This window comes from Triticum dicoccoides, chromosome 2B (genome assembly GCF_002162155.2).
Source record: "Triticum dicoccoides isolate Atlit2015 ecotype Zavitan chromosome 2B, WEW_v2.0, whole genome shotgun sequence".
Taxonomy (NCBI): Eukaryota; Viridiplantae; Streptophyta; class Magnoliopsida; order Poales; family Poaceae; genus Triticum; species Triticum dicoccoides.
This window is the reverse complement of record NC_041383.1, coordinates 723,178,484-723,191,718: the sequence shown is the minus strand read 5'-3', so window position 1 is coordinate 723,191,718 and position 13,235 is coordinate 723,178,484. Positions and strand designations below refer to the sequence as shown.

Sequence of the window (13,235 nt, the reverse complement as noted above, 5' to 3'; positions counted from 1 at the left end):
TGTTAAATCAAAATGTTCTATAAATCAACTAAATCAACTAGCCTATTAAATCAACTTGCCTACTAAATCAACTAAATCAAAATGTTCTATAAATCAACTAAATCAACTAGCCTATTAAATCAACTTGCCTACTAAATCAACTAAATCAAAATGTTCTATAAATCAACTAAATCAACTAGCCTACTAAATCAACTTGCATACTAAATCAACTAAATGAAAATTTTCTAAATCAAGTAAATCAACTAGCCTACTAAATCAACTAAATCATATGAACTAAATCAAAATGTTGCATATGAACTAGCCTACTAAATCAAAATGTAGCAGGGAGGAGGGGTTGTGGATGGAGGAGGGAGGAGGGAGAAGGAGGGGCGACTGGAGGAGGGAGGAGAGAGTAGGACGGAGGAGGAAGGGCGGAGTGAAGAGGGGCCGGCTGGCGGCGAATCGAGGAAGGACGGAGGAGGAGGGCGGTACCGAGTCCAGCAAGGAGGAGAAGGTGACGGCGGCGCAGAGGGAAGAGGGGTAGGCGACGGCGGCTAGCGGGGCGACGTCGACCGACGGGGGAGGACCGGCGCGGGGGGTGTTGAGGGGGAGATGGAGTGAGTGTGAGCGTGAGTGTGGATCGGATAGAGGAGAGCGTGGGTGGTGGGAGTTAGCTAGTTTTAGCAGTAGAGCGCTATAGGTAAAGGCGCTGTTGCTAAGGTACCTAGCAGTAGCGCACTTTGATTTAACGCGCTGCTGCTATAACTAGCTTTGCGGCGGGGTCGTGGGAATTATAGCAGTAGCGCGGATTAGTGGAGGCCCGCTACTGCTACTTTTATTTCAGCAGCGAGTTATGCTGGAGCACGGTACTGATATATTGCGGCAGCGCCTTATTTTGGAAGGTGTTGCTGGTAATATCCTGTGTATAGGCTTTTCCCTAGTAGTGATACCTTGTTCAATCTCGTTACCTGTAAGTCTCTTTACTCGTTCCGTACGCATGATCTCGTGACTAACTCCTTAGTCACATTGAGCTCATTATGATGATGCATTACCGAGTGGGCCCAGAGATACCTCTCCGTCATACGGAGTGACAAATCCCAGTCTCGATTTGTGCCAACTCGATAGATACTTTCAGAGCTACCTGTAGTGCACCTTTATAGTCACCCAGTTATGTTGTGACATTTGATACACCCAAAGCATTCTTACGGCATCCAGGAGTTACACAATCTCATGGTCTAAAGAAATGATACTTGACATTAGAAAAGCTGTAGTGAACGAACTACACGTCCTTGTGTTATGCTTAGGATTGGGTCTTGTCCATCACATCATTCTCCTAATGATGTGATCCCGTTATCAATGGCATCCAATGTTCATGGTCAGGAAACCATAACCATCTATTGATCAATGAGCTAGTCAACTAGAGGCTCACTAGGGACATGTTGTGGTCTATGTATTCACACATGTATTACGGTTTCCAGTTAATACAATTATAAGATGAACAATAGACAATTATCATGAACAAGGAAATATAACAATAACCATTTTATTATTTCCTCTAGGGCATATTTCCAACACACTGTGCACATGCTCACATATAAACAATGACCTCACTGAGCAAGTAAGCATTGAGAGACCACATATTTAAACAACCTAACTAACACACCGTATCTGCTAACTATAAGATCAATACTAAACAATGACCAAATTAGCACAAATTTGGGACATACTTTCACAGCACAAAGCAAGGAACCTCCTTCCAGTATGGATGCCCCGGAAAGCAACACACCTCTCTGCTGGCAGGGAGTGTTCATTGCACAAAACGTCAACTTCAGCGCCCTCAAAGTCGGAGTCATCCTTGGTACCAGGGATCTGCAGGTGCAAAGGAAAGACAACCATTTGTAACATAACTTCAGGTCAAGCTCAACAGAAAAATCCCCAAATCCAAACCATAACCCTAGCTCGAGCTCGAGCAAGTCACCTTGATGATGCCCTCACCTGAAGCTGAGTCGGCATACTGGTGAGAGTTCTCGCTATTGTCGTCATCAGACCAGGGCACCATGGCGACGCGGCGGCTACGGCAACTGTAGATGTGGGAGGGGGCGGCGGCGGCTAACGAGCGGGAGCAGAGAGAGGGAGAAGGGCGAGAGAGAATGAGGGTTGGGGGTGAGCCAGCACCGATTCGGGGGTGTTTGACCCGGCCCGGCTCGAACCGGTGCGCGCGCCCAGTGTAACGCCGTCAAACGGCCCTGCCATGTGAACAGTGTTGCCACGTCGATGTATGCGGGCCCCCCATGTCTTAAACGTACTTAAAACGTTCCAAAGGAGCAACCAGTGTTTTTGCAAAAAAAATGAAAAAAATAGTGTTTTTTGGCACAATTTCGTAAATATGGGGTTCCTGCAAACCTAGCCTGAAGTGTCGATGTTTTTTGCAATTCACTCGAATTTTTAGGAAAACGAGTTTTGGTTAGTTATTCTGTTAAGATGAGTTTCACGAGAATCCATTTTTGTTAATTTTTCATATTTTTACCGCACATTAAAAAATGTTTGGCAGAATTTCATAAGATATTTGCGTTAAATATTCATAATTTTGGAAAATTTTAGAGTTTTTTAATTTTTGTTGTTGTTTTAAAAAAATTGTTCACATTTTGAAAAAGTTGTTCGTAGTTTCGAAAAACGTTCTTTTTTTCTATTTGTTCCTATTTTTACAAAAAGTGTTTGAGATTCCCAAACATAGTTTGTGAGCAATTTTGAAAATGTTTGTTTTCGTAAGTATATTTGCTTTTGTGAAAAAGAAAACCACGTTCGATATTTTAAAAAAGTTTTTTTTTTTGCCGTGTAATCTTCATGTAAAATGAGCTAGCATTTTGGACAAAGAAGTCTGTGAACACAGTTGGTAGCGATGTTGGTTCGCTCACTTGAAGTCGTGTGATCGATCCCGCAGACATACATTTTGTGTTCGTCTTTGCTGCTGTTTGTGGGATCGACTCGCACGGGCGTACTTTTTCTTTTATTTTTCACAGCTCTCTACCTTAAATGGGCCGGCCCAGGTCAGCTCGACGCCGGTCCTTCTCTTCCTCCTCAAACTCGCATGCAACCTGTTCGACGGATTTTCTTCCCATTACTAACGTGGAAAAGCGGGATGGGGAGATGGAGTCCCATGGGCTTATACCTGACTACCGGCTACTGTTGAACTGTGTCGCCGCCGGCTGCCTGATCGTCCGTATACATGTACGATTGATTTTCTTAAGTACTAGTACCAATCAGCGCTTGGTACCATGTACGGCGTTCATGTCGAACAGGCCAGAACGACATGGCGACTGACGAGCTCGACCCGCTGAAGCCAGCATCGGGATCGGCCTTGCGTCGCCGCCGCCCTCAAGCGCTTCGTTGTTGTCAGCCATGGCGTAGAACGGAGACTCCATAAAGCATCGCCGACAATGGCGTCGTGTCATCGTCGTCGACATGCCCTGCCATGGCGTAAGACAAGTGTTTCTTGCCACGATGATGTTCAGTTCGCAAGACACGGTGTAGTTCCTGTGCGTTGAGCTCTCATGGAAGTCAACCTCCATCTGCTCACGATGCACTAAACGGGTTTTTAGAAAGAGTCTGTCTATATAACATCTCACATCTAAGTTTTTGTTTTTTTATGCAAAGCGTTTATTTGTTTTTTTTTCAACTGGACTGTGAAAAAAAAAGATGCACTAGGTAGGATTTGAACTCAGGACCTCATGCAAAACAATGATAGCTCGTTCCATCCCAGCCAATGACTAATACTAACATAAGGCAAACTGAAAATCTATAAGAACATAACACAGCGTCAAGATTAGTATACATGTTTGAATTTTTTTAACCTTTTTTACAGATTGTGATTTTTTTAAATGTTGACTATTTTTCTAAAACACAAACACTTTTAAAATTTAGAAAATATTTTTCAAATTTGATACACTTTATAATTCTGATTTTATTTTTGAAAAGTAAGAACAAAATTTGGTATTCCGAACAATTTCTTCTCAGACAAATTTTGAAGACATGGATAATTTTGAAAATCCTTGAGCAGTTTTTAGAGTATGGACACTTTTGAAGATTCCAAATATTTTTAAAAAAATAAGACTAAATTATTCTATCTTTATTTTGATAATAAAATTTCAATATTTTTGCACTGTTTGATAAATGTTTACATTTTAAAAATGTTCACGCATTTCAAAAGAAATATTTGTGATGATTAAGAAATATATTATATACAGTGGAAAAGAATCTTAACATTCAAAGAATGTTTGTCACAATTTTTAAAAGTAGCTTCACGCATTTAAAAAAACACATGATTTCTAGGTTTTTTATGGAATGTAAATAAAATGTTCGCATAATTTTTTGAAATAGTTTCATACCATTTAAAAAATGAACAGTAGGAATCTGGAATATGTTTACCTTTTATTCTAAAAATGCTCGGGCATGTATTTGAAAAAATAGTCATCATGTATTTTAAAAGTGTTCAATGTATGTTAAAATTGTTTCCCATGTATACAGAAAACATGTAGTGTGTATTACCAAAGTTGACATGTATTTGCAAAAAAAATAACCTGACTATGTAGGGGTACCGTGTTGGGGACGAGTTGCGTGCCGAGAGTGGACATGCAATTATGTCGGGCATGAGTTTCATCTATGGCCTGGACATGCAACCGAGTCAGGTGGATTTACACGTTGGGGTTGGGCATGGAACTAGGGATCGGGGCAAGTTGTGTGTTGAAAAACTGAGAGAACTACGAGGTGAGTTGCGAGTTGAGGATGGACTTACAACTGGGGCAACTACAAACTTTGAGACTAGTTACGGGTCAACGATCGACTAGCAACTGGGATAAAACAAATTATATTCCCAGTTGCGAGTCTGGATGGACTTGCAACTAGGATGAAAGACAAAAACACAGGCCCAGTTGCGAGTCAAGGGTGGGCTTGCAACTGGAATAAAAAAACATGATTCTAGTTGCGAGTTGAGGGTGGACTTGTAACTGAGTCAAGTATATAAAAACTATAACTGCGAGTTACGAGTTGAGGGTGGACTTGCAAATGAGATAAAAAAATAAAACACATCCCAGTTGCAAGTCGAGGATGGACTTGCAACTGGGACAACCGAACTATGGGCCCAGTTGCAAGTTGAGGGTGGACTTGCAACTGAGACAACACAACAAACTATAGGCTCGGTTGTGAGTCGACAGTGGACTTGCAACTGGGACAACAACAAACTATGGGCCCAGTTGCAAGTTGAGGGTGGACTTTCAACTGAGACAACACAATAAACTATAGGCCCGGTTGTGAGTCGGCGGTGGACTTGCAACTGGGACAACAACAAACTGTGGGCCCAGTTGCAAGTTGAGGGTGGACTTGCAACTGAGACAACACAACAAACTATAGGCCCGGTTGTGAGTCGAGGGTGGACTTGCAAGTGGGACAACAACAAACTATGACCCCAATTGTGAGTCAATGATGTACATGCAATTAAGACAACTATGGAACATGGACCCAGTTGCGAGTCAATGCTGGACTTGCAACTAGGATAAAACAAACTATGGTCCTAGTTGCGAATCATGGGTGGACTTGCAACTAGGATGAAAGACAAAAACACAGGCCCAGTTGCGAGTCAAGGGTGGGCTTGCAACTGGAATAAAAAAACATGATCCTAGTTGCGAGTTGAGGGTGGACTTGTAACTGAGTCAAGTATATAAAAACTATAAATGCGAGTTGCGAGTTGAGGATGGACTTGCAAATGAGATAAATAAGTAAAACACATCCCAGTTGCAAGTCGAGGATGGACTTGCAACTGGGACAACCGAACTATGGGCCCAGTTGCAAGTTGAGGGTGCACTTGCAACTGAGACAACACAACAAACTATTGGCCCGGTTGTGAGTCGATGATGGACTTGCAACTAGGACAACAACAAACTATGGGCCCAGTTGCAAGTTGAGGGTGGACTTGCAACTGAGACAACACAACAAACTATAGGCCCGGTTGTGAGTTGAGGGTGGACTTGCAACTGGAACAACAACAAACTATGACCCCAATTGTGAGTCAATGATGTACTTGCAATTAAGACAACTACGAAACAGAACTATCAGCCCAATTGCGAAGTGAACCTACAACTAGGACAACTACAAAACTATGAGCCCAGTTGCGAGTCAAGTGTCGACTTGCAACTGGGATGAAACAAATTACAGTTCCATTTGCGAGTCAATGGTGGACTTGCAACCAGCACACAAAAATCGGCTCCTAGTTGCGAGTGGAGGGTGGACTTGCAGGTAGGGAAAAAATGGGCCGCACCATAGTTGCAAGTCGACGGTGGGATTGCAATTGAGGGAAAAAAATCGGGCTCTAGCTACGAGTCGAGTATGGACTTGCAACTAATAAAAAGGTCGAGCCCCCAGATGCGAATCGAGGGTGGACTTGCAAAAGAGAAGAAGAAAAATTCAACCCCCACTTGCGAGTCAAGTGTGGACTTGCAACTTGGATAAAAAAAGGTCTGAGTTGCGAGTCAGAGGTGAACATGCAACTAGGACAAAAATGTTGGCCCAAAGTTGCAAGTCGAGGCTGGACTTGCAACCGAGACCAAAATATGTCGGGCCGAGTTGCATGTTAGTGGTTTACTTGCATAAAAATAAAAGAGATGGGCTCCAGTTTGCATGTCGATGGTTGACTTGCAACTAAGACAAAAAATAAAAAAGGGAGACCTCAGTTAGAAGTACACTTGCAACAAAGATCAAAAAGTTCTAGACCAAGATACACTTGCAACTAGAACAAGGAAAAAAGACGAGTTTCTTACATATTAGGGTTAGACTTGTAAACAGAAATAAAAACAAGAAATGGGCCATTGCCCGTGATTGTATTGTTTAGAAATTTGGCCAGGTTGCCTCTACTCCAAAGACAAAGAGCAACGTGATTGAGAGAGATGGGGGGGGGGATCCTATTGGCCGCTCACAGCGGCAAAATGCATGCGCTTCACACAGGGGCGAGTGCCGAGCGATGCTTTTTGGACCGACCCACTTACGAACTTCCCAGTCCAGTTTTGCGAACCTTCTAGTAGGTTTCATAAACGGTTTTTTTCTTCTATTGGTTTTTCACGTTTCTGTTTATTTATTTATTTTCCTTTTCTGTTTCTTTTCCATTATTTCTTTTTTTATTTTCTTTTTTAGAACATGTTCGCGGTTTTACAAAATGTTTAGGATTTTATTTTTTAATTTTTAATTTTCTTCTCTTTTTTTCAAAATATATCGAATTTTTTAAGTTTTGTTTGTGTTTAAAAAATGTGCAGTTTTTGAAAAAATGTTCTCAAAATTCAAAAATTGTTCTCGTTACACAAAAAGTTCAAAACTTTCGAAATTCAGAAAATGTACTAGATTTCAATTTTTTGTTAACATATTAAAAAATGTTCGCTCTTCCAAATTTGCTCGGGATTTTTCAAAATTGTTCTCTGTTTCAAAATTTGTTATCAAGATTCAAAAAAAATTCGTGCTTTACAAAATTGTTCGTGCTTCCAAATTTGTTTGGGATTTTTCAAGATTGTTCTTCATTTCAAAATTTGTTCTCAAGATTAAAAAAATGTTTGTGCGTTAAAAAATAGTTCGCGCTTCCAAATTTGTTCTTAAGATTCAAAAATTGTTCGTGCATTAAAAAATTGTTCTCAAATTCCAAAAATGTTCATGTTTTCGTAAAATGTTTGGGAAATTCAAATTTGTTCGTTTCATAGAATTTGTTTGCATTTTTTAAAAAAATGTACGTTCAAAAAATTACTCAAATTTTGGAACAAAAAGCTGGGATTTTGTCAAAAAGTGTTTGCAATTTTAAAAATGTTAAGAATTTACGACTTTCAAAAACAAATCTGTCTAAAATGTTCACGACTTTATTTTTATTTTTTGAAATTTGAAAACAAGTGTGAGTTGTTAAATTTTTTATCGTATTTTGAAACAGTGCTTGTTTGTTAAAATAATTCACAATTTCAAAGGAAGGTTTGAAAAAAATATAAAAAATGTCCAGATTCTTCGTTGGTATTAGTTCTTATACTATGACGCTTTACATTTTAGCATCAACAGTTGTTAGATCTATTTGTTAGCTCGTCTCCGACGCAACATGGAGGTCTAGAGGTCGAATCCTGGCAGGACTGGACTGCAGTCGCATTGCTTTTTTTAAAATATAACATCGCAGAGCTACTGAAAAAGGAAACATGCGCGCTCGCTGTATTGGGCAGACCCAGTCGGGGGTTTCATGCGTGCATCATGTCGTTGTTTGACGCAGAATGCGTCCAATAGGAGCTCCCGAGAGAGAGAGAAGAGCAAAACTGACATGCCAACGGCCAGCTTGTGTCTTCGACTTATACATACAACTCTTCTCTTCAATACCACACTTAAAAAAATAGACCATGAAAAATGCCGAAAAGAAAGACACAAGGTGTGATGGGCCACAAAATGAACAACGATGGGTGACACCGGACGCGCGGGACAAAACAACCCTGATCAAAGAATCACACTAGATTTATAGCAACAGATCAAATGGACTGAAACTTAGACGAGACATCACACTCATCTATAAAAGTTTTAGCAACTCCAGTACATGATTTAATATTCCATGGACACGTCGCATAGTTGAATTCAAATCAAAACAACGACAAAAAACGTACATGAATGATCATACGGTATATACATGCACAAAGAAGATGCGTGCACACAACATATGATATATACACCTATCCTAGTATCGCAGAAGGGGAGAAAAAGAAATGAAAAAACACAAAAAAAAAACACAAACTGCACCGGCTGCAGCGAATTGAGACGGTACAACAAATAGACAAAAAAATTCTAAAAAAAACAAATAGACAAAAAAACAGGCAAAGGCAGCCCACGCTAGCACACACAGGGCCAGCCCATGCTGGCACGCTGCATGCACGCCGCGTGCGGGGCTGCGCGAGCAGGCGCTCCGGCTCGAACGGAGACAAATCCCGAGATTAATCGCCAGATCAAGTGCGCATGAATTTTAAAGACAGAATAAATCCAAGAGTGGAGGGCTTAGACGTGAGATAGCTATTTCACATCTAGATGTGAGATAGTAAATCCACTTTAGAAAAATGCTAATAGTCGTTTTTTCACATCAGTTTGTCTAATTCACATCTAGATGTTTTTTAAGCATGTCACATCTAAACTCCCACAAACATATAATGTAGCAACAAGAAAAAAGAACTAGGACAAAAAAATAGACCACAAAGAGAGTGAACATCAGTTTAGATGTGACATAACTATGTCACATCTAGACATGTCCTAGACAGACCCTTTTTATATTCTCACTTTTTTAGTTTGAAGAACAGAATGGACGCTGCAATTCGGTGCCCGAGCTCAGATGCTCCCGAAATCACCAGCGTCCATCAGTCGCTTGGGATCCGAACAATTCCGTCTGACGCAAAATCAGGAAAAGGGACGTACAGCGGCCATACTGTATGGAACAGTACCGGGTTTGTGGGCCCAAAACGTATGGTTGTACGTTCCGCCGCACGAGGCCGTCTGGTCTATGGATCAGAACGTTGCCTTTCGTGATGAGCCAGGGACAGAACGACCATAGTTCACCCCCTCCTGCCTCTCCCCAGATCCGACTGCCTTAGGGCCTGCGGCGGCTGTCGAAGCCCGGCGAATTCGTGATAGAAGATGCTGACCTTGAGCTCTTGCTGGATGTCGTCGATCGGTAAGTGGATCTTTCCTCCGTACAGTTCTAGCAGATTGTTCATTCTTTGGGTAAGTGGACATACGAATTGAGAAAGCTGATTCGAGGACTGGCCATGCGCCATTGCCGTGGGATTTCAGGTTACCCCAGGAGTTCGCCGACAGTTTTGAAAGCCCAGATCTGGCCCCTCTGGCATTGTTAACGCCAGACCAAACCAACCCTGCCATTCAGGCGGACTCGAATGCTGCTCTGGATGCGGGCAATAAGTTGGCGTCGGCGGGCCGGGGAGGCCGCACTGTGGCGAGCGGTGGCGTCGGGAGGCATCTCCGACTGTCCGCGCAGCCAACTGACAGGGTCAACCCAAAGGCGCTTGGTTGGACAAAGAGGTACGTCACCTAATTCCATTACCTGTGTAACTGTATGTGTTCGAAAACGAGTACATGTTGATGTGCTCAGTCATGCTTGATATGGTCTAGTTCTATTTTGTATGACTGCAACCTGCCGATATGATAAAGTTAGCTGAACCCTGATAGTACTACTTGTTACTGATCGCTATTTGTTTAATATATGCTTAGCGGGCAAATATGTCAGCAATTGTGTTGCATCTGAAAACCGTCCAAAAGAAATTGTTTGTTTATAAAATTCAGGTTACGCCGTAATGCGCCACCTGACCGGACACCATGTCCTTCTAGGATGAGTGCACTAGAGCAGTCAATTGGCAAATGTGCAGAAGAGACTGCGAAAAGTGTAATTAGACTGGAACTCGTCTGAGTTTTGATTCACTGGGCGAGACGTGCGACCTCTACAACTTGTATTCATGGGAGATCGGATTTGGAATTCAGTATGGCAAAACCAGACTGAACGCCGAGAGGACACAGTCAATGCAAAAATCCTTTGCAGCTGCTCGGTGTATTCTGAATTCTGCTTAGTTGTTATGCCATTTGATTTTTTTTTTGCTGGACTGTACATGCAGGGGAAGCCGGAGGCGGAGAATAGTAGATCTTGTAGATGCGAGTGCCCTGCATTGAGAAGGCTCTTGCCGGCAGCTGATAACAGTTCATACATGACAGAGCACTGTGAGGGGCACAACCATTCCATGTCTCTAACGATGGGAGAGGGCGATATCGACGTCTATTACTAAAGATTTGCTAAAGCAATTAAGGGAAAACAGTGTCAACCTCTGAAAGGTGCACAACATCATAGACAACTTTGTCGGCCGATGATGACGCGAGGAAGACTCTGGAGGTCTTCGCAGCATTGTCGCCGGGAACCCTGACTTCACATACTGAGTTTTGGCAAACAGTGATAGCAGGGTGAAGAACTTTGATGTGGACTAATGGAAGCAGCAGAACGCAGTACCGGTTCTTCGGGGATGTGATAATCTTCAAAACAACATATAGGACCAACCTCTATGACATGCCGTTTGGTCTATTCGTGGGGGTGAACAATCATTTTTAAAGCATTATCCTGGCTGGGGTACTGATATGCTGCTTGATAAATACAATTTGAGGACGGTGGGGAACACTGAAGGCGGTGACACCCGAGCAAGAATAGAGGTTCAGGTATGGCCGGAATCATAAGTTGTTTCCTTCTACTCGATTCCTCTGTAAACACCTGCTTGACGGTCACATCTCTGCAGTTCCCGGACACGTCGAGCTTGGGGTCGACAGCGAGCGCTTGGAGCACGAACTTGACGCCGGAGCAAGGAGGCCATGGCATCGACGACGTGAGCGGAAATATTGGTTCTGTTGTGCTGTGATACAGCCGGAACTCTCTTCAGAGAAGATTTTGAAGCTAACTGGATGATAGGGTCAGAGATGATACCCTTGAAGGATTCAGCAAGCATGACCCAGCTGCCGTCGCGTTGGCCAGCTAAGATGGTGTTGACTCTGATGTGGACAACGGGTCACGCGTGATGTATGTGGCCGGAGAGGTTGATTCCGGTGGAGTAGAGGGAGTTGAGCAAAGTACTGTGTTTGCTCTGCTCCCGTTGTGCAAGATGGGCACACCATCTTCAACAGTTTGTTGTGGTGTGCGTGCGGTGTGCTTGAGGTTCCAGACAAAAAGAAAACTCGTTGAGTGTGATTACGTCATGATTTATGAAGGGAAACTCTAGTTTGTGCTTGTAAAACCCAGTGGCTGAGTACGCGCACAGTTGCATCTTGTTGACAGTAAAGTTCTTAAATCTAACTAAAATTGTTTTGTTTCTTGTTACAAGATTGCGCTCATTAGCAATTAATTAATGTTGGGGCACTCGATTAACTATAAGCGTGAGTAGTGGTTAGATAGTTGGCAGAGGTCCAGTAGAGGTCATTTGGTTTTCAGTTTAAATTTTTTGCTGGCCCCGGACTAAAAAATGTTGTTGCATTTGGAATGGAGACGGCTCATACTCGCACAGGAAAAAGACTGAGCCGCGACCGCAATTTCTGTTCCCCCTCTTCGTCAATAGCTGTCGTTGCATTTAATGCACCCAGGAGCTGTATTTATTTTTCTTACTATACATCTGCTATACAGAGAAGAATACATGGCCTGGCACACATCCACATGCTAGCTGACGGGGGAGATTTCAGGAGCATCTGAGCCTGGGCTCAGGAATGAATATCCGGAACAGAATGACTAATTCACATCTAGATTTTTTTTAAGGATGCCACATCTAAGTAGTTCATCACATAATAAAAGGCTTTAAGATTTGTACAAATTATTTTTTGCTGATGTTGTATGATGTCATGTCTAAATGTGACATAGTTATGTCACAGCTGATCAGTTCTAGCCACACCCATAGTGTTTTTGCGGGTTCTTATAAAAAAAATTAACCTTTGTGATTGCCAAGAAACAAATAAGAAAAATGAGAAATAATTGGGTGAAATGGAGAATTATTTACATAGCATACCGAGTTAGGCCTCGCATCTTTTGATCAAAACCAGTATAGAAGAGCATACCGTTCAGACTTTGCAAGTCTTCTCCTTTGTCCATGTACCGGACGTCCACGATGTTATCCGACCAAATAATGCACCCACGTCCAACACCTCCTCCTCTCGCGTCGGCGGTGGCATAGGCTACGCACGAGCAGTTGGCGAGGCACCTGTCCATGTAAAGTAGGGTCTAGTATATCGTCTTTGTACATGTATTTATATATGTATGTCAATATAATTTGATCATCTATATATTACGACGTGAGACTGGATGTCAACCACCCACGCAAAACCCTAAACCCTGTATTTCAACTTGGTATCAGCCAGATCGGGCCGCCGCCGCAAGTCCCTCGCGCCGCCGCCCGATCCTCTCTCCGCGTAGCCGCCGCACTTCCGATCGCCGCTACCGCGCGTGCCATCCATCCGCGCCGCCGCGTCTTGCTACTTCACGTACGCTCACAGGAATCCATCCAGCTGCTAGCTAGCTTTGCCCGTACGCTGCCGCCGCTTCCGATCGCTGCTGCCGCGCGTGCCATCTTCCGCGCCGCCGCCGCATGCTGCTCTATCCGCGTCGCCGCTGCGATGTCATCCTCCGCTATGTCCGTCGGCCAAACTGACAGCGCCCTCGTCTCTTTCCCCGTCGCCACGATCCC

General features: G+C 43.0%; 1 long non-coding RNA gene and 1 pseudogene across 2 annotated transcripts; one reads left to right on the top strand and one right to left on the bottom strand.

Annotated features, from left to right (window-relative positions):
• The first annotated feature begins 9,532 nt into the window (after positions 1–9,532).
• Positions 9,533–11,877, top strand: LOC119365869. Of its 2 annotated transcripts, none has more exons than XR_005175795.1 (4): positions 9,533–9,691; positions 9,811–10,056; positions 10,644–11,232; positions 11,310–11,877. It is a non-coding gene; the product is annotated as an uncharacterized LOC119365869 (long non-coding RNA). The 2 variants fall into 2 exon arrangements; XR_005175796.1 differs by having other exon boundaries at positions 10,318–11,232.
• Positions 11,878–12,217: 340 nt separating this feature from the next.
• Positions 12,218–13,235, bottom strand: part of LOC119361258 — a 42,681-nt pseudogene continuing 41,663 nt past the window's right edge.